Source organism: Grammomys surdaster, unplaced genomic scaffold (assembly GCF_004785775.1).
Source record: "Grammomys surdaster isolate TR1022 unplaced genomic scaffold, NIH_TR_1.0 63, whole genome shotgun sequence".
Lineage (NCBI taxonomy): Eukaryota > Metazoa > Chordata > Mammalia > Rodentia > Muridae > Grammomys > Grammomys surdaster.
The window spans coordinates 18,199,772-18,221,456 of record NW_021604565.1 but is presented as its reverse complement, the minus strand read 5'-3'; the positions used below and the strand labels follow the sequence as shown (position 1 = coordinate 18,221,456).

The 21,685-nt window shown below is 37.6% G+C and overlaps 1 protein-coding gene and 1 pseudogene across 1 annotated transcript in view; one reads left to right on the top strand and one right to left on the bottom strand.

Moving 5' to 3' along the window:
• Window positions 1-21,685, bottom strand: part of Oxr1 (oxidation resistance 1) — a 406,935-nt gene that overhangs the window by 252,941 nt on the left and 132,309 nt on the right. The window lies entirely within an intron of this gene.
• LOC114619757 lies at window positions 19,071-19,903 on the top strand (annotated as a pseudogene).

Genomic DNA, 21,685 nt, shown 5'->3' with positions numbered 1-21,685 from the left:
TGTGATGAGTCACAGCTGTCTTTCTGAGTGCTTGCAATGACTCAGGCTTGCTTTAAGAAGTTCCCTGTTCAGTTGCACATTATAGACCACTTCCTCTCAAAAAGCTTTTACAGTACAAAATGATCCTTTTCATTCTGGATCTGTTATGCAAAATAATTGGCAGCCCCTTATGTGAAGTGAAATGACATTTCATTTATATTCCCTGATAGCAATGCTGATGCTACCGAGCATTCTACAAAGTCTTGAATTATGGGACTCAACACACCTGCTTCCCACACAGAGTTAGAATTTTAATTTTCCAAGAATTACCTGGAAGCCATACTCTATAGTCAAAGTGTAGCACATTTTATCCCACTGTGCCAGGTGGCTGCATCAGAGGAGACCAGTTTTCAAGAGCACTGTCCAGAGGATCCTCTCCTGATTGTCTGTCAGTATCTCCCTGAGAATTACCGTATCACAATTCTATAAATAGTTATTGTTAACATGGGGCGTTCAGATACACTTGATTCTAATCTTAAAAAAATGCCTAAACCTCCATTTAATTTGTCTGATTAATTTTATTAGCAGAAAACTAGCTTGAGACTCCAGAATTATTATTATTTTTATTGGATATTTTATTTATTTACATTTCGAATGTTATCTTCTTTCCTAGTTTCCCCTCTGGAAACCCCATATCCCATTCCCCTTCCCCCTGCTCCTATGTGGGTCACTACATTTGTACTCTTTGGTTGGTACGTTAGTCCCTGGGAGCTCCAGGGGGTCTGGTTGGTTGATATTGTTCCTCCTATGGGGTTACAAACCCCTTCAGCTTAAAACTTTTAAACATCAAATTAATTATTGTTTCATAACTTGTATAACACTGATGAAAGGCACACCAATATTGGTTAGTGGGTTTTGTTGTTATTTGTTAGGGAAAACGTTGGTCTTATCCTATGCAGAACTCTGAGATTCTGATTATACCAAAATGATAAGACCTTGCCAGGCATAGCCTAAGCAAGGGCACCAGTCATATATAAGCATGCAGCCAGCTATCCATCCATCCACCCACCCATCTATCTATCTATCTATCTATCTATCTATCTATCTATCTATCTATCATTAGCTGTTACATATCTATCATCTATCAATCATCTGCCATCTATTTATCATCTATCACTTATCTATCTACCTATGAATCATCTATCATCTATCTATCACTATCTATCACCTATCTATTGTCTATCATCTAGTTACCTACCATCTATCTATGAATCATCTACTATCTATCTCTATCACCTATTACATATCTATCAATCATCTATCATCCATCACTTATCTATCATCTATCAATCATCTATCATTTATCTATCATCTATCTCTCATCTGTTTATCATCTATCTATCTATCTATCATCTATCTATCATCTATCTATCTATCTATCTATCTATCTATCTATCTATCTATCTCTACATGTATCTGTCATCCTCATCTATCTTTTTTCTTCCATTTCAACGCCTGTAAAATCAGGATGTTGAAGCACAGCTGGAAGCTTTGCTACTGGTTCCACTTCTGCATGCACATCAAAACTCCTGAAATATGAGACAGTAGCTTGCAATAAAATGAGTTTTTAGAAGTGCTTTTTTTGTCAAGCGAGGAATTATTCTGTGAAAAATATGAATGATAATAACTCTGATATTACCACATCAGAGATTCAGAAAAGTCTGATATTTATTTAAACATGAACTGATAAGAGTAACGTGACTCTTTATTTTGTATTTATTCTCCTTAGAATGCATATTCAAGAATGATATAAATAAATATACTTTGTTTTTCCCTGACAAAACTAAAAATGTTCTTCAAACTAGAAGGAAATAAATATTCAAAAGGTATAAGAAAGTTAAATTGGCAGATCTTTTTTAGTGCCACGCAGAATTAACAATAATTTGTTACTTATTAATTAAATAAGCTCAAGAACATCTGTATCTTATGTTTCTCAGCTATGCTAGACCCAATGCTAGATGCTGGAGACATAACGTTGGAAAAATAAGACATTACCCTAGATGTCAGCATGCCTATCAGCCAGAGTCTTTACCAGTGCCTTGAAAAGCTGGAATATGTGCATCATTATAAAAATAATATGCCATAAAAGTTTAAGAGGAGTGCATATTCATGTATACTTATCTATAGGATGTGAAGCAGAGAATGGACTGGTAATTGGAGCACTACTAAAAAAAGGTGTTGAAATGGTCTGGATGGGATACAACGAAGTCTTGAATGAAGACATTGGCATTGACAGAGAACAAAAAAGATTTAATGATGCTCAGGATGTTACTGCTCACAAGTCATAATTAAAGAGCCAACGTAGGCAATTTTCTCTCCCAGTACACTCATGAAATGCATAGTAGTACTTGTTAGGAATCAGGCACATCCACAGACAGCTAAAAGTGACTCTAAGACAATCAGGCATCTTTATAGACAGCTTTTGAGGTACCCAGCAAAGATATAAGTCATCTGCAGCTGCCCAAGAGGCGACAGTGTTGCTCTTGTCACACACATGTCCCTTTGCGCATGATCCTTAGCCTCAATAAAAGTCACGTTCTCCCTGCCCACATTCCCTCTTCTTTCCTCTCTCTCCCAGAGGTGGCCTCTATATCCTCTGTCCAATAAACACCCCACGTGAGTCAAGCCACATGGTGTGTTTTTTTGTCAGGACCCACTGCCAAGTCTCATCAGTCATTGACAGAAATTTAAACATGCTTCACTTTTCAGCTTGCATATACCTATAAGGCCTAACTTAGCCAATACTACGACAACTGCTTACAAAAACCTGACTGTTCTTTAGTGAAGGGCTGGGTAGTAATAGAGGTAAGGCAGGTGTCAGGCCAGCTTAGGGTACACAGCACTTCCTGGCAATGTAAACTGTCCCCAAAGGGTAATAACGTTTGACCAGGCACCCAGAAAATAGCAGGAAGAAGCAATAGATTTAGTATTATAAGAAAGGACATCCCGGGCTATCTTAAGTGAATATAAAAATACAGTGGTTAAAGCACAGAGGGCATAGGAGGCAATTTCCAACTTGTAGGCATGGCGAATAAGGCCTGCCTTTCAGCAGCAGGGAGGGAGGGAGAAGAAAGCAGTTGATCCCAAAGCCTTATTAAATTCCACTAAACTTGGAAGATGACAGATCTGCTAAAGAATTATCATGTTTTAGTTTCTGTTTATTCCAACAGGTCTTCCAAATGTTTAATCCTTTAAATTGGCTTTCAGGAAAAATAATCTTAAAAAGTGTTTTCAATGCTTACAAAATAACAGCGGAGAGAATGTTGACTTTGACTTTCATTAAATTAAGTGATCGACTTAAAACCTATCATAAATTAAAATGCTAGGAACAGCAAAGCGTTGATTTGTTTTTTTAAACTTTTGTTCTTCCAAAATACATTAAGTAGAGGTGGTGATCCTAAATTTAGAATTATTCTAAAATAAAATAAAATAAAAATAAAATAGACATAGACATAGACATAGACACAGAATTATTTAAAAATCTTCTGTTTGGTTTTGGTAAAGATACAAATTATGTAGTAGTTATTCTAGTTAATTCTGAGCATGTTTATGTACGTGCACATGTACTATTATATCTAAAAGGATACACATACACACCATATATAAAGTGTGTTCTTCATATAATACACACATATACATGGACACACACACACACATGCAGACGCACATGCACACACACATACATACACACACACACATACACATACATGCACACACACACACATGCAGATGCACACACACACATGTAGAAGCACACACACACACATGCACACACACATGCAGATGCACACACACACACATGCAGAAGCACACACACACACACATGCACACACACATACACACACATGCACACACACACATGCAGATGCACACGCACACACACACACTTGTTAATTCTACATTATTTCATTTACTATCATTTTTACAGAAGAAAGATAGATTTCAGTTTTATATTAATTTTATAGATTTACAAAAGTGTATAATATGAAAAACGGCTGTCACTCTTGCCCTTTGTGTATTTGTGAGGTTGTGCACCCATTCTGTATCATCTTTAACTTATCATTTAAGAATAAACTACTTTATTCTTCACCCTGAGTGAGCAATTACACACATGATCTGACTAACAGAACTTCAATGCTTGTGTCAGGAGTCAAACCACGGTCCGTGGATCCTACACACAAAACATTTTCTGGACCCTGAACTTCGCACACAGTGGACATTTAATCAAAGATGGCCCTGTCCCTGCGGCCATGTCCCACTCTTAGGTATTTCTGACTCCCACTTCTCTGAGCAGGAGACAGTCTTTGTTCTTACATCACATTTATTATTTAGAGATGTAACTCATGGCTTTACCCACTAACTTGTAAAACTGCAGAGTATGAATTGCTTATTCATTTTGAATTTTCTTATAACACCAACTTAAGAGATGTTCAGGAGGCAAACCCTTTAGAAATGTATATGAATTAAATTATAGATACAGTAGCTAAAGTTGTATTGCTAGTCACAAAAGTACTTTTAAAAATCCAATTAAAATATTATGTAATAATAATATAATAATATAATACCCCTGTTTCTGCTGAATCTTAAAATAACTATAATTTCTATTAACATCATTAAAATTACCAAATTAACATTTGAAAAGAAAAGTTTTTTATTTGAATTAAAAGAAATCAACATAAAATCATTCTGAAATTAAGCTGCTTTGAAATGAATGTGAATATAAAATTTATTAAAATACAACCCTTTAGAGTCAATGTAAACATGTGAGTATTTCTAATCACAGTTAAGTCAAACTGCTCAGAAGTATCATGCATTCATATGTAACCCTGTATTACAGATAATTCAAAATACAGTTTAGAATACTGATGTTAAAATTTGTATTCTCAGGTAATTGTCATTACATCATCATCATCCTATAACAAATCATTTTACAAGACTTTTTCAAAATGCTATTTTTAATGCTATTTATTTAATGTTATAATTAAACGCTATTTAACGATGCTATCACTTTCAGATATTACTTTCAATGCTATTACAATGAAGTTTTGAAAGGCATCAGGCTCAGTTGTTGCTTTATAGAAAACTGCTAAACTAGCATATTTTCTTTAGGTCTACAACGGTGGTTATCAACATGTGAGTCATGACCCCTTTGGGGTCACCTATCAGATATCCTGTATGTCAGATATTTACTCTATGATTCATAACAGCAGCAAAAGCAAAATGACAGTTATGAAGTAACAAGGAAAATAATTTTATGTTTAGGGTCAGCACAACAGGAGAACTGAATTAAAGGGTCTCAGCATTAGGAAGGTTGAGAACCTTGGCTGGAAGCAAAAAAGTCAGGATAATGGTTAAACGAGCTGTCCTTATCAAGAAATAAGAAAAGAGGACCAGAGACATTGATCTGAGGTTCAGACTGCTTACTGCTCTTCCTGATGACCTGAGTTTGGCTCCTAACACTCTTGCCGTACAACTTACAATCACTTGTAAGTCTAGCTCCAGAGAATTCAACACCTCTGGCCTCCATGAACACTTCACTGATACAAATACGTAATTAAATACAATAAAAATAAATCTTAGACATATAATGAAGTAAATGCTTTCACAAACACCGGGGCTAGAACTAATCATAGCTAATTAGTTGAAAGTTTGCTTTACTTTAAAGCAGAGAAAAACTCTTACTATGAGCAGTGAATGGAACTCCGGGCAATGTGGGATTTGCTTTTGTTCTGTACAGTGAGTTTCTGCCGTGTCATGGACAGCTCATTCTCCAGCAGGATAACCTTGGAGATGTGTTCGTGGTGTTCTTGGCCTTGCCCTGTATCTCTTTTTGTTTTGATAGCTTGTGGGTTTCCATTCTAGTCCGAATTCTGAACATCAATGATTCAGTGACCTTCCCTTTCTATGAGCAAAAAATTCACATTGTATGTGGATTTCTAAGCTTCCGTTTCCTGAGTATTTTTTTTTTCTGTGCCTCAAATAGAAGAAATTACGGAGAGACAGGGTATGAAGCCGCATTCTTTGAGGTGGTAGGGAACGACTTAAGAAATCGGCACTTGGGAGAATGTACCCAGGCACGATTTTGATCAATAGACCACAGAGCTACTGCACTGTGACAAGGAATGGCTTCAGAATCCGCCCGTGGTGCGGCGTTGGTAGAGCCCCTGGCTCATTTAACTCAGTCGGTCAGGTATCTATTTCAAACACCCAGGCAATTGATCGTCCACATGTCTGAGCACTCACCACACTATGAATAAATTATCATCCATTCATCACGTGAAATATACACCAAGGCAAAACTGAGCTCAGGTCCCCCACATCACTCCCCTCCAAGCAAGTGCTACATTACAGGCTTGCAAAAAAAATGTTTGTACTATTTTCATTTTTGTTTAAAAATATGAACCAACACATGTGATTGCAGTTTAAGGACAAAGAAAATTGGCCAAGGACACTCTACACTGCCAAAGAGAAAAAAACAAAAACAAAAACAAAAATAAACCTTGTGGGAGTGGTGGTGGTTTGCAGATCAATACACAAGGCAAAGGACCACTGAATAGTATGTAGCCTGTATTAAACAGTGGCAGCTTGCCACAGTCAGTGGACTCCTATCTGAAGCCTTTGCTAAAGAAACAATTTGATAAGGTTTCTCAGTAAGTGATAGAACTTTTAGAAGCTGAATTGTATTCTGCACAACCGCTTTTGGCTCAGTGCTTTGGGTTGTTTTCAGCCTTTAACTAGCCATGGAAAGAAGAGCTAAGAATTCTGATCTTTTTATGCAGTCACAGGGGAGTAGGATGAGGTCCACTACAGCAAGTTAGTACTTCTTGTGGCTCCTCCAACCTTTGGATTATCTACTATTTTTCAGGCGCAAAAAGAAATCTGTATTTTTAAAAATCAAGTTTCTAAATAACTGTGGTTTTTCTGGTTTTCAAATGCAAGTTCTCTGTCAAGTGCAATGTCAGGACAGGCAGCACCATGCTAATTAAGGAATCGTGTTAAATATTCAAGTTTCAAGAATTGTGTTTTTCCCACCTAGCCAGGTATAAACGTCGTATCAGAGAAAAAAAGCAGCATTAATTTTATTAGGCAATATAAAAATTGCTTACCTCAGGGCTCAGGGAACCCTGAGAAGAGGAGGTAGAGGATTTTAAGAGTCCAAAGCGATAGAGAGCACCAAGGAAACCAGGCCTGCCTAACATAGCATGGCAGACGCACACGAGAGCTCATAGAGACTGTGGTAGCATGCACAGCTCAGGACCCAATGGGGTCCCAGTGCTTCGAAGGGAAGAGACACAAGTCCCCATCCCCAACCTAGAAGCCATCTCCAGTTGATAACTTCTCAGAAATGAAAATGGAATTTTCTCAAAGGAATTCCACAGGCTATAAAAACTACTCTTAAGGCCAGGCTCCATGCACAGCAGTAGATGGCTAAGGCTAATACAAGCAAACTCAAAACCCTTTTGAGGCTCTTTGTCTTATAATGCCTTGTCATAGCTTTAAAAAAAAATCTTACGTTTCCTTTGTGTGTGTGTGTGTGTATAATGATTTCTAATTTTGTGTTTTTATCGGGATTTTGTGTATGAATTGTGTATATTTCTGTGAGTTTCTTGAGCTTTCTATTTCAATTCATTTTGTCCTACCCTAACTTGTTTGTTTTTATCTAATTGTATGATTATTACTATTTAGATACACATTTTTATCCTAAAGAAAAAAATAAAAGCTGTAGATTTGAGTGGATGGGGAAGAAGGAGGATCTGTGAGGAGTTGGAGAACGGAAAACCATACTCAGAATACATTGTATCAAAATATATTTTCAAATATATACTGTATAAATAATGATATTAAGCAAAGATGTTACTTTTCACAAACTTTGTCAAGGAAAATGCAAAGACAGTATGCACTCTTATAGTACCAAAAAGAGAGAGGGCGAGAGAGAGCGAATTGATCAGTAAAGAAACTTTGTGTGCAGGGATGGGAGGGGCAGGATTATCTCTGTAACTGAGCCCTTCCCTGCATGTCTGCTGATGCCAGTCAGACACCTGATTGTCAAGAAGAAGACTCCTGGGCCTAAGAGAGGTCTCAGTGGAAACAGTGCTTGCTGATGACCTAAGTTCAATCCCTAGATATCATAGCTGAAAGACCAATTCTCGTGGTTGTTATCTCAAGCTATGAGCTTGCAGCTAGTGTTCCAACACCATGCCTGCCTGCTGCTATAGTCCTTACCTAATAGTAATGAGCTCGCCCTCTGACACTGGAAAGTCCAATAAATGTTTTTATTAAGTTGCCTTGGTCATGGCGTCTTAGCACAGCAACAGAGAATAACTAAGACCCTGGCTGCACATGAGCTGAACAAACACAACAGAGATATGCTTCAATGGATGGGAAAGCCCAGGAGTCCTCAGCCCTGCAAACAACTACAGACAACTAAGAATTGCTGAGAGCCAGAGAAATAGCTTTCCTTGCAGAAGAGTACACACACTGGTTATCTAATACCAAATGGTCAGTACTGAAAACATGCATACAGTTGACATTATATGGACCAAGCAGGTTGCACTTTAGTATCTAGTAATACTGTAAACAATTAATGAAAAAAAGAGGGAATAGATTCGAAAAAGAGCAAGGGGGTATACGGAAGGGCTTGGAGAGTGGAAAGAATGGGGGAATATGATGTAATTATAACTTCTAAAACTAAAATACATGTTATTTTAAAGTTAGAATAAATTATAGTTGTGAAAAGAATCAGAGGCAATGGATACAGGAAACCAAACATGTTAGAAGGTCCAAGCCAAATACTTTTCTTTCATACCTATGCCTAAGACAGTATGTGTTGATCATGGTCTCATTTTTCAGCAACAAAACCAAAACAAAACAAAGTCTGCTTGACCATATAAACACAAAGATTTGATTTCCCATTTGCAGAGCAATCAGAGATGATCTCATACAGGAAACATCTTCCTATCCTAGGAAGTAACACAGATGGAGACAGGCAAGTGCCACCTACCCTGAGCTGCTTTTATCCCTGGTCATTTCTGTGCAGGCAGCAGGCGACATTACAGCCTCCAGAGAGCTCAGGTAGAGTCTACATCAGCCAGGCTAGAGTTCTGTTACCTGTGTGCTCTGATATCTCAGAAGCCCCACCCACCACCTTCACCAGGAGCCAGTTATTCAGATAAACAGCCAGTGCAAGATGAGATCCCATGCTCCACCCCGCACGCTCCTCTGCTGCCAAAATACAGGCTTTCACTGAGAGCCACCAAGGAGATGGCTCACTACAGCTGGATTTCAGATATGCCTAGGAGAAATATGATTCAAGAAGTATAATTTTTTTATTTTTCCAAGAAAATGCAGAAGTCATTTAGAGGTAGAAGTTATATTAGGCCCATGAAGTCATACAGAACCCAAGAGGTTAACACCATGGTATTCTTATCATGTGCTGGGCTCTGTGGTAAGCAGGTTAGTGCATTATTAGTTAAGTTCATGGTGGCTTATGAGAGAGATGCTTCTCATCTTCCCATTTAGCAGAATTAAAATAAAACAAACCGAACAAACAAAAAAATCCAGACAATTCACCAAGGCTGAGGAACCTGCAGGAAGTCATGTGACCTGTCACTGTAAAAAAAAAAAATGCAGTTGAACTCTTCCCCTGTAAAACATGACTCCTTGAACTTTTTATTTCATTTATTTATTTATTTATTTACTTATTTATTTATTTTTGTTTTCTGAATTTCCCTCATTTAATTGCAATTATCTCATCAGAAAGAATGCTCTTCCCATATGTTACCAGAGAATACAGCATAGATTTACAGGCTGTTTAGGGTTGGGGTTACTAGGGCAATATCTGGCTTTGGAGCCAAATCTGGCTATCAATTCACAATCCTCTTTGCCTTATTTAGCTGTCTGAGTGCTAGGAGTAAAGGTGTTACCACCATGCTCTGCCAAGCAATTTATAAACCACTCTATAGGAAATATCCCTCAGTTTCCAAGAGTCTAATTATTACCCTCAAAAAGTTTGGTACCCATATTCCACATGACATCCTTTAACTTTTAAAGTATTTTCAAAATGATGGAGGCTGAAGATGAAAATATACTAAAAATCAACAGCCACACCCTTCGAGCCAAAATTGCAACCCTGTTAACAAACCAGTGTAGCTTAAAGAGGAAAGCATGTGTTTAAAGGGCTGTTGAGTGAGGCCCAGTACAGTTTTGTATGTTCTCCTTGGCTACAGAGATCAATGTAAAACCCAACTTGTACATAGAAAAGCTTACCATGGACCTGCACCACCATTAGTTAAGATGGTGCCAGAATAAAATCACACAGGACCGATGATGGAAAGCCTGAGGGAAAGCAGTGTCCTCAGAGAACAAGACAACCGGCCTGAGAACCAACCACATTCCAATCCACAGCTGCAGGGTCCATTCTTCTGATTTCCAGAAAGTGACTTTGACTGGAAGGCCAGCCATTTCTCTTCATACTCAAAGTTCTACTCTCCTTTGTGTGTCTACAATAGAGAAAGCCCACCACAAGTCCAACCTCCATAGTGTAACCCATCAAGGGACCATATGTTTCCTTTTGCTGTCAGATCGAAGAGTCTGGGAAGACTCTGGCCTTGTCAATGTTTCTGTTAACCAACACTCCCACACTGGAAGAAGTTCATGTCAATCTGCTTCTGAAGCAGGACTTCACTTGGATCTGTAAATAAATTCATTTTTTGCAATATTTGTTTGGAAGAACTTCTTGAGATTTAAGAAAACGAGAAAGATATTTCTTGCCATGACAAGTAATTCTTCCTAAAGAATTCTTAAACTGGACTCATGCCAAAATGCAATCCAATCAGCACACATACCCTTTTATTCCTTTACATGGGATTTTATTCAAATCTGACTATGTGGACTTAGAATAAGTTAAAAAGCAGAACCAAATCTGTATGAGCTGTCAGTGGATACACAGGACCCCAGGAGTGGCCCTGCATTTCTGTTAGCTGGAAGTGATACCATCTGGCTCCAGGGAAGTCCTGAAACATAAGTCCCTTAATAACAAGCTGTTGCCAACTCTGGACACCAAAGTGCTTCCCTGGTATCGTGCAGATGTACTGCCTGCCACTGATGATGCTGAGGAGAAGAATAACAGAGCCCAGTGGTAATTTTCATCTCTGCATTTCGTATTGCATTTGATTCACAGTTCACCATTGAAGGGTGGTTTGTCCCTGAATAAGCCTCTTAAATCACGGCCAACTTTCCGGTCTATGAGCATCTGCTGAAAATAAAGTAGGTGAGAAGGGTGTGCTTTGTGAATACAATTCTTCAAGGTTCTTAAATTACAGGAAGTAGTTGGAGGCAATGAGAACCCAGTTTAGCAGCTTTCTTTTGATGTCGGGGAATTGGCTCGGTGAATAGGCCCAGTAGACGATGAACTGAGAAATATCAGAAAAGGTCTCCCGAAAGACCTAATATTTCTTGCTTGATCATATTTCAACCTGATTTTTAATCTTATTTTATATTTCCTCTTGAATATAAAAATTTATATTAAATTCTTCTAAACCTAACATCAGCGTGGTGTGCATATGTTATGTACATTTCTGTATATATCTATACACACATACATTTCTATAAAAGTTTTAGAATTAAAAATTTTAGATACTAAGAGGAGAGTGCAATGATATATATTTATGAAAATGTCATAGTGAAGTCCATTGTTTACCATGCAAATATTTTATGAAAGAAAGAAGAAATTAAAAACTGGCTGATAGTAATACTTTGGGTGAGAAGTTGCCACTATTTTAATCTCAGAATCACCAAATTGGGGAGAAAAAAACCCCTTATCTTAATCTGAGTTAACATGTTGCTTTAGTATTTTAAATGCAAATTGGTAATGCTATTTAATGGCTTTTCAAAGTCTAACAATGTGAGACTTCCATATTTAACAATTCCAACCTCCAAGATGTCTCTTCAATACTGTTTTAGTGATCTATTCAAAGACTTACAACTGCAAACCAAAGGCTATTCTGTGTAAAGTAGAAAATGAAAGCAGAGACATGGCAGTATCTGTTCATGGTGTCTTGACAATTTTACATGTGTGACTAGGTTTATACTATAAACTTTACAGGAAGATGAAACAATCAAATGCTAATGAATTTTAAGTTACTCTGTCTTGTACAGCTAAACTAAAGGAAAAAAAAAGACTCTTTTTACTACTAATAGTATATCTGCTAATTCACCAAAATCCAAACCCTCTACTGCAAGATTCCTCCACTACTGAGAACAGTAAGGCTTTTCGTGTGTTAAGGGAAGACATGGTTCTCCCATACAGCTATTATGAGAACCATCCTGCAACAGTTATTAGCATTGAGGACAAAATGTTTATTGGCCCACATGGCACATGTGAGTTCAACTGTCCAGGAGGTCCTGTTATGCATTATTCAAACAGAACCTATTCTACCATAACTTTTTGGTAACCTGAAGGTGTAAGAACAAGCCAGTAGTAAAACTATAATATCTAGCTAGTACACTAGAGTTTCTCAAATTGCTGTCTACTTTAAACATTATTAATGAAAGCCCACCAACAAGGAGCAGCACAACCAATCCCCACTAGGACAAATACCACATCTATCTATGTTTTATTGAACGTGAAATGGGAATCGATTAAGCAAAATTGTGTCCACGCCTTCAGGGATGATCAACTGCTGTAAAGCCCCTTTTATCCTGCACTTACTTTCCATCAGAGCATAATGAGTCAAGAGTTAGAAAGCTCTTGAAGATTTTATTCACAGTGGAAGCTAACATGCAGAATTTCATTATATGTACATATTAAACATCAATCACATTGAATGTGGCTACCTGTTTCTCATTTATTTAACAGCTTTATTGGAAACCTCCTAATGAGGTCATACTTCAACGCAGTATAGTATACCTATGTTTAATTATGTGACTTTAAAGCACACACACACACATACACACACACACACACACACACACACACACACACACACATTTATTGATATAACAGTGGCTTCAAACACTCCAGTATTCAATCAGTACTGCATCAGTAGCACGGCTATAGAGATATGGCACAGTATACAGATAGGCATTGTTTTGGCACCAGGATGCTGTTTTTTAAGTCTCAACTTGATGTTTATTGACCACATACATGTTACTTATTCTTCAAGGGCCTCCTTGTAAAGGAAAATTGTAAAACCTACTTTATATGGTGGCCCAGAAACATGGGTATATCTCATTCAGCTGTGACCAAACCCACTTTGAAATTAATGACCATGGTTAAGAACTATAAGAATCAAGTGCTTTCTCTTGGGTACGGTGCTCTAAAAATCCTAGTTTTTAGAAGGTGGAGGCAGGAGAAGCAAGTGAGGCCAGACTGGGCTGTGTAGTAAGTTACAGACTAGTGAGGAGTACATTTGGAGACCTGGTTTCAAGATAACAAGAGGTAATGTTGACTGAGAAACTATAGTTTCCATAAAACAAAACCTATATGTTATATTCTGTATTAGTTTGAAAGAAGAATATATTTACTATATTTGCTCATTTGAATGAATCTTTTAGGAGCTCTCTTATGTCAGCCATGATTTTAGACATAAAAAAGCAGGAAAGAAGATGGGTAAGGATCTAGGAAGAGTTGAAAGAGGAGAAAGAATATGATCAAAATATGTCATATGAAATTCTCAAGCTAAATAAAATAAAAATTATTTTAAAGACTATTCAATAACAGGGGGTCTTCCCCTATGAAAGTCTTTACTCTCATGAGGGAATAGATGGCAATCAGAAAATGTATCTGCACACACATAATATGTACATGTGCAGATTCTGCCAGAGAAGGGTAAGTTTTATGTTGAATATCAAAAAGGACTTTTTTATTGTATATTTTGTATTGTATTTTTTATTAGCAATGGTGAGAGGGAAATTTAACTTTTATATGAGAACTATACAATGACATTTGAAAAAGACCACAAGGAGAAGAAGCAATATTATATATTTATTTTTACATCATTAAGAGAACATTCCAAGGTCTTTCGTTCCCTTCCATGACCCTTTTGTCATTTCCGGGTCTCTAAATTCATTCCATACCACCAAATCTAAATACTAGAAACTGTGATACAAAGGCAAGAAAGAGCATGCAGCCTTTGCCTCTCTGGGTCTATGTAACTCACTCAATATAGTATTTTCCAGCTCCATAATTTTTCTGCTACCTTCATAAGGTCAATTCTTTTTTAGAGCTGAATAAAATTCCATTGTGTATATACCTTATTTTCCTTATTCATTTCTCAGTTAATGCACAGTACACGTAGTCTGAGTCAATTTCCTAGGAACAATGAACATGGTTGGGCACACAACTCTGTAGTTAGATGAAGTCATATACACACAACTCTGTAGTTAGATGAAGTCATATATATATATATGCATGCATGTATGTATCCCCAGGAGTGGTATATACATATCATATGGTATGTCTATTTCTAGGTTTTTGAGAAATTCGCAGACTGCTTTCCACACTGGTTGCACTATTTATATTTTTCCCAACAACATATACAGATTCCCTTTTCTCTATATCACCAACATATTTTAGTGTCATTTATAGTGTTGTTGGTGGACATTTTGAGTGGGATAAGGTTGAATCTAGAGTAGTTTTCATCTGCCTTTCTCTGATGGCTAACGGGTGTTGAACACTTTCTTTTTTTAAAATGCTTTAATCTATATTGTGAGGATTTTATACAATATATTTTGATCATATTCATTTCTATAGTCCATTGGTGGTACCTCTAAGCTACCTTAAAATTAATTTGTCCTTTCTGACTTACAGGGATAGAACATAATGACACTAAAACCATTTTCCTTTGAGTACACTTTGAAAGCAATTGGTAGTTGACAATGTTATTCACAAGACTTCATTTTCTCTATGATAGGAAGAGAGATGGCAATATTAACTCTAAGATACTCTGAGCTCTGCCTCTGCCCTACTTCTCAATTTTCTGATTCTACAAAATAGGTAACAGCTTTGTTTCTGTAGAGGTGGGGAAACATTTTACAAATGGCAGACACTGAGAAGTGGGGAAAGGGGAGAGAAGTGTTATCCTTAGTGTTACAAAGAGATCAATAAACTTTTCTTCCTAAAGCAGCTCTTAAAAAATAAAGTACTTGAAAACAATACTAAATGCCCCCTGCTCTTAGCTCTGAAATAAACTAGATATGGAATGAACAAAGTTTACACTGAAGGAAGCTAATATGACATCCATTCCCATCTGTGCTAGGTGCGACTGTATTTTTTAAATGCCAGTAACATTCATCCCATTATTTCCATTTTAAGATTAAGCAAACAAAACTAGCCCATTGGTTTACATAACATATAAAATTCTTTCAACACTTTGCAAATGTCCTTTGATGTTTTAAAAAACTAGTCATTCTGCAAGAGATTACAGCTTCAGGAAAAGCGCTTACAGAGAACAAAAGACGCCAGCTCATTATGTAAATAAAAGCACAAAAATTCTATCCACACACATAAACATAAAAAGGCTACAAAAATCCTTCTATTCTTACTTTCGACTTTACAGGGACATAAATTTCTACGGCCATCTATTCAAAGAAACAAGTTATTACAGAGATTACTGGAAAATGTTTATATTGAACACCCATAAGCTTTAAATATATTATAGAAATAACAGCAGACATAAAAAAAGTTCTAGGAGAATTTTTCAGTCATATTTCTTAGAAAAAAATGAGAAATCCAGAAGAAGACTGGTTAAAAACAGCCACACCCTTTGGAACTGGGCGAGGTAACACACACACACACACACACACACACACACACACACACACACACACACACACTATTATGGCTTAGAGTGAATTGTCTTCTAAGGTTCTGTGTGTGAACACTTGGTCTCCACGTGGGTGCTCTGATTGAGGACACCATGGTGGCTTTGTAACATGGGGCTATCAGGCTACCACTGGTCTAGCGCCCTCTACTGATCAGTGACATCTGAGAAGCTGCCACTGCACAATCTGCCACTACAGACTGAGCCACTCCTACGCTTCTTCCTTAGCTAGGATGAACTAAAATTCCCTAAAACCATAAGCCAGAAAATATTCTTTTCCTCTTCAGCTGCTTCTGTCAGATATTTGTCCAAGCAATGAGGAACATAATAATCTATATGTGTTTGTATGTGTTTGTGTGTGTATGTATATATGTATGTATATGTATACATATATACATTATATTGTTTAAAAAATAAAATTTAAATATTTATCATAAATCATTCAATAAAGTAATCATTTGTTATATGTGTTAGATTTCTTGCTGAGATCCATATCTGTTAGTAGAAACTATAAACTATTGATGAGTATAATATTCTGGTTAGGCATCTTTTTCCTCTGTGAGAGAGCATAGGTGAAGGACTAGGATGCTGGAACATATGCCCATGTATCTGCACAATGGGAACATATGAACAAAAGCATGCATCATGTGTGTGTATGCGCATGTATACAAACACACACACACACACACACCCACACCCCAATGAATGATGTATCGGCTAGTACAAAGTAATTCATTCATGTAGGAATTGACCTTGGGATGTATTAATGTGAATCTCATGAAACTGGATTAGTTCTTGAGAGAATAGGTTGGGAGCCCAATCTCTTTCCTATATGGCCATGTGCCTTTCTTCTGCATACAAACTTGTCATTTAGATGCCACTTGCAACGTGTCTTTTGCCAGCAACATGCAGATAACTGCTGTCATGCTTATGTATCTCTGAATCTAAAAGGTTCATAATTGCTTTTTTTTTTCGAAGCACCAGGCCTCAGGTAACTTGCTACAGAAACATAAAATAGACAACAAATACTTATCCAGTCATTACCTTTCCTTAACTACAGCACTCCTTAGTTCTCACTGAGTTCTCATCAGTCTAACACAATAGTCCAATAGTCTAGACTATTTAGCAGTTCGGAAACCTAAGTTTACTTTCTTCTATAATTTTTCACAAAGATCTTAGAATGAAGATACTGACAACTCCCAGATCCAGGATTATCATAATCAGTTAAATAAATGCTGCATCAATAAGTACAGAGGAGCAGACTCCCTGTCTCTTCCAAACCTTTCCTGCTCTTTTCTCCAAATAGAAGCTGGTGAGAAAATACTGAGTCTCTCAAAGGCAGCAGTGGCCTTGAGACAAACTCTGGCCAGGAAGAACAAATCAAAGAGCTCATTTTCCTTAATTATATCTCAGACATCTCCATGTCCCTCTACTACCGCATTCTAGACTGTTTATGTGAGAAAAAGCCCTAGTATTTGTTTAACTCATTATTTATTGATATACTGTCTAATACAGAAACCACTAGCCATCCCCTAAGTTGTACAAATTTTAATTTGTTAACCCTATATAAAGCAAAAAAAAGTTATTCAATATTAGATACTACAATTATAGTATATTTTCACTCTAGGAATTTCTACTTAACTGACAATGGGTACAACTGTTATAAATATTAGTGATTTTTAATCACACAAGACAGCAATAGCAAAATTTAAATCCCAGTCCCAATCCGAGCCCAGGTTATTCCCAGCCATCCAATATTTTACCAGTTAATGAAATACCAGGTGACTGGTTCACCATTGGTCTCTCATCGAAGATTTCTCAAGAGTGCTTTAGAGGAGAAGCTGTTAGAACTCAAGCCTTTCTGTCTCTTCTGGGAGGCTCACTTGACTCTACCACCATATTTACCCTCCTAACAACTCAATGAAGTGGCCAGCTAGTATCGTCTAAGGGATGAAGACAGGGAAGCATGCCTTAGGAGATACATAAATTTTACCATTTTCTTTTGCAGCTAGCTAAAAAATGTTGCTCAAAGCAAAACCCCATCCCAAAGCAAATATCATCCAGTTCAAAAGGCTAATTGTTCTTCTAAACAGTTTAAATAATGGAAAAATGCAGAGTCAATGACTGTATGGCTTGCTCTCTCGGCCTAACAGCAGCTAAAGAAAAGCAAGAACTCTTCAGAAGCATCATGAGACTAGCTCATTTACCTGCCAGAACATAGCCAATCATGTTTCTAATTTTTTTTTAGAGTATACTGTAGCTACAACTGCAGAATACAGAAATAGCTCCTTAAATAAAGCCCAGTCATTTAATTTAAATGACAGCTCTAAGAATTCCTGAGATCATGTCAACACTCACCACAGTATGAGGGCAAGGGCAACTGATGACTTTAATTAAGAATATGACTTGTACCTGAGGATATATATCATATGTGCTTCAAGGTGATAAACTCCGGGTTTATTGATAAGCTTTATGGTCCTTCTTGAAATGTTTTTCTTCATTAATTTTTTGTCTAACTAGGTGGTAATTTAATCTACTGTAATAAGGAATATGTTATGGAAATAACAATGAAAGGTGGACTAAGCTCTATCTCTCGCTTCTGGTAGTCTGTTTTAGGTTGAAGATGAAATGTGTCTGGGAAAGAGCTGGGACTGTAGCACTCAGCCCAGTGGCTGACTCTAGCCCAGCACAGGTCCAGAGGCCCTGTGAAAACCCCAGAATATCTATAAAGTGGGCTTAGACATTCTCAAGAGGAAGGTTTCAAGGCTGATGGGACTATAAATGCAGATGCTGGTAAACAGTTGGCTCTAGTATTTCAGTTTGGATTCCTAGATTAAACCGGATATTCATTTGGTAACAGAAATAAAGGATGAAATTCAAGAAGTACAAATATTTAACATTCAGGAGAGAACACCAGGTTGATACCAATCACATTTCCTGTCTGGACCTTCATGCTGTAAATCATGGTTGTATGAAAAATGACAGTTGCAGTGTCAATGATTGACCTGTAAAAGCAGAAGAAAAGCTAGGCATCTGATTTCCTCAAGAGTGAGTGCCCGGTGCTACCCAGCAGCCCGCCTCGTGCTACCCATCAGGCCTTGCAGGCACCACACATGCGCCCTGGCAGCTCGGCCATGGGAATTTTGTGTGTATAGTGGAAGGCCGACACCTTTATCTTGCCTTGCTGCAGGATTCTTTTGGAGATTCATCATGTCTTTGTGTGAAGACATGTTGCTTTGCAATTATCGGAAGTGTCGTATCAAGCTCTCTGGTTATGCTTGGGTCACTGCCTGCTCGCACATCTTCTGTGATCAGCATGGCAGTGGTGAGTTCAGTCGTTCACCGGCCATCTGTCCTGCTTGCAACAGTACCCGTTCTGGAAAGCTAGATATTGTCCGAACAGAACTCAGCCCATCATAGGAATATAAAGCTATGGTGTTGACAGGGCTTCGACGAGAGGTTGTTTTGGACATTAGCTCCCGAGCATTGGCCTTCTGGACATACCAGGTACACCAGGAACATCTCTATCAAGAATATAATTTCAGCAAGGCCGAGAACCACTTAAAACAGATGGAGAAGATACACACACAGCAAATACAGAGCAAGGATGTAGAGTTGACCTCTATGAAAGGGGGGTTACCTCCATGAAGAAAGTTCTAGAAGAATACAAGAAAAAGTTTAGTGATATCTCTGAAAAACTTATGGAGCACAACCGCCAGTACCAAAAGCTCCAAGGACTTTATGATAGCCTTAGGCTAAGAAATATCTCTGTTGCTAGCCAAGAAGGCTCCCTGGAACCAGCTATGATCCCACAGTCTGGAGTCTTTGGCTTCCCATCAGGGAACAATAACTCAAAGTTTTCTTTGGACCATACACCAGGTGGAAATCAAGGCGGTGGAGATGAAGATGTTCAGTTCAGACCATTTTCTGCGTGTTCTCCCACAGCACCTGAACCCATTAACAACTTCTTTAGTTTTGCATCTCAAAGCCATGAAGCAGAGCAGCAAGTCTGCAGCAGGACCCTTAAAGCAAAAAGAATTTAGCCGAGTTTTCATTTCTGCATCCCTGAGTTCTCTTCACATTTTGACCTTAGAAGAAGTTGGCTTGCAGTAGGGTGTGTGGCTCCTGTTTGGTTTCTTCTCTGTTTGCTTAGGGCATGCGCATTTCATGAATCTCAGTCTCTACGTTTGACATTGCTCTCACAGTCAGACTGTTGCACAGATCCCGTTTCAGACCAATCTGTGTTCATGCTCATGTAAGCACCAGTGTTATATTTACATGGAGCTTTGGATTCATTCTAGCACGTATATGTTAAGTGTGTGCATTGATTTTTCTCTGCTAGTATATTTCTGTAAAAACTATGGTCTTGGAAAATGATGGCCAAAATTGATGGTCTTGGAAAATGGTGGCTTGCTATTACCATGTATTTTACAGTCTTATATTTTCATTTGTGTTACTTTGTTTTGGAGATGTGCTTATGCCGGTAAATGAAAGTGCAATTTGATGTATATGTGTTGTTTCTATTTAAAAATAATTTACTGATAAAGTTATTTGTTGATTTCATTGGTATTCATTTTAAAATAAAACTGCTTCCTTACCTTTTTTTAAAAAAAAAGAAAAAGAAAAAAAAAAAAAACAGAAAGGTGGACTAAAAGTCCACAGTATGATCCAGGAGGCTAGTCAGACCAGAACCAATAGAATACACTTCTGAAGTCAGAGTCATCACCATACTCAAACACATTGGATATTTATTCTAACCAGCCAGGGTAGCATCTCTCCTGACTAACACCAAACAGCATTCTGACCTTCTTTATTCTAGGCAACATTGAAGTCAGTTGTCTGATAACAGATTTCTATAACACTAAGTGGCCATGTAAATAACTAAGTTGAGAAAAGTGAGTGGTTAAGAGTATTGGTTGGGAAGTCAATACATTCATCTACAAATAAATACATCTACTGCAGCAGAATCTTACTGCCAAGTCCCAGAATGCTTAGTTCTAAATGGGACATCTATATATCTGTATCACAACTCCTTTCCCACAAAGCTTAGAAGTTACTATAAAAGAGGGGTCAGAACTATTGCAAGATCCAGAGGAGGTAGCACAACAGTTTTCTGGACACACTTGGACAGTTGAGCGTATGAACTCACAATGACATGCATGTGATGCATCACAATGACATGATGTTGTGATGACATGCATGAGACCCATGCAAGCTTAGGCTAGACAAAATTCCATGACGGCAAGGAAGGTGGCATGGAGTCTTACCCCTAGCTTATGGGTGCTTGCCAAGTGACATCTGCTGGGAGAGGGAGACTCAGTGTTTTGCTTATTTTTGTTTGTTTGTTAAAGCTATGGTCCATTATAGATAGATTGTGCTCCAGTAGATAGCCACACACCCAAGGTTATTTGGTATATATATATGCATCACAAATTGTACTTGATGGGTTTTAAAAAAGGATATAGATACACAGTTGGATAGGTAGGGGAGAGGGTGGAGTACTGAAGTGGTAAATATGACCACAATGTCTTGTACAAAATTCTAAAAGAATTAGAATAAGAAAAATAAGGATTCAAGTGCTGCCTCCTATCAAGTCAGTGTGATCTTGCGTGTCTTCTCTATTAGGTCTCTCCTTGTAAAGCTGGAGACTGAGATAAGCAAAGAGATCTCAGGGACTTGTGAGCACTGAATTCATGCATTAAAATAGCTCTAGACTTGGAGCTATGATTAAAAATAAGTCTTGTTGACTAAGCATGTTAGTATAGACTATTATTTACAATATATTAGAAAGAAGTGACATATCTCTGTTAGGAAATTTGTGAAAA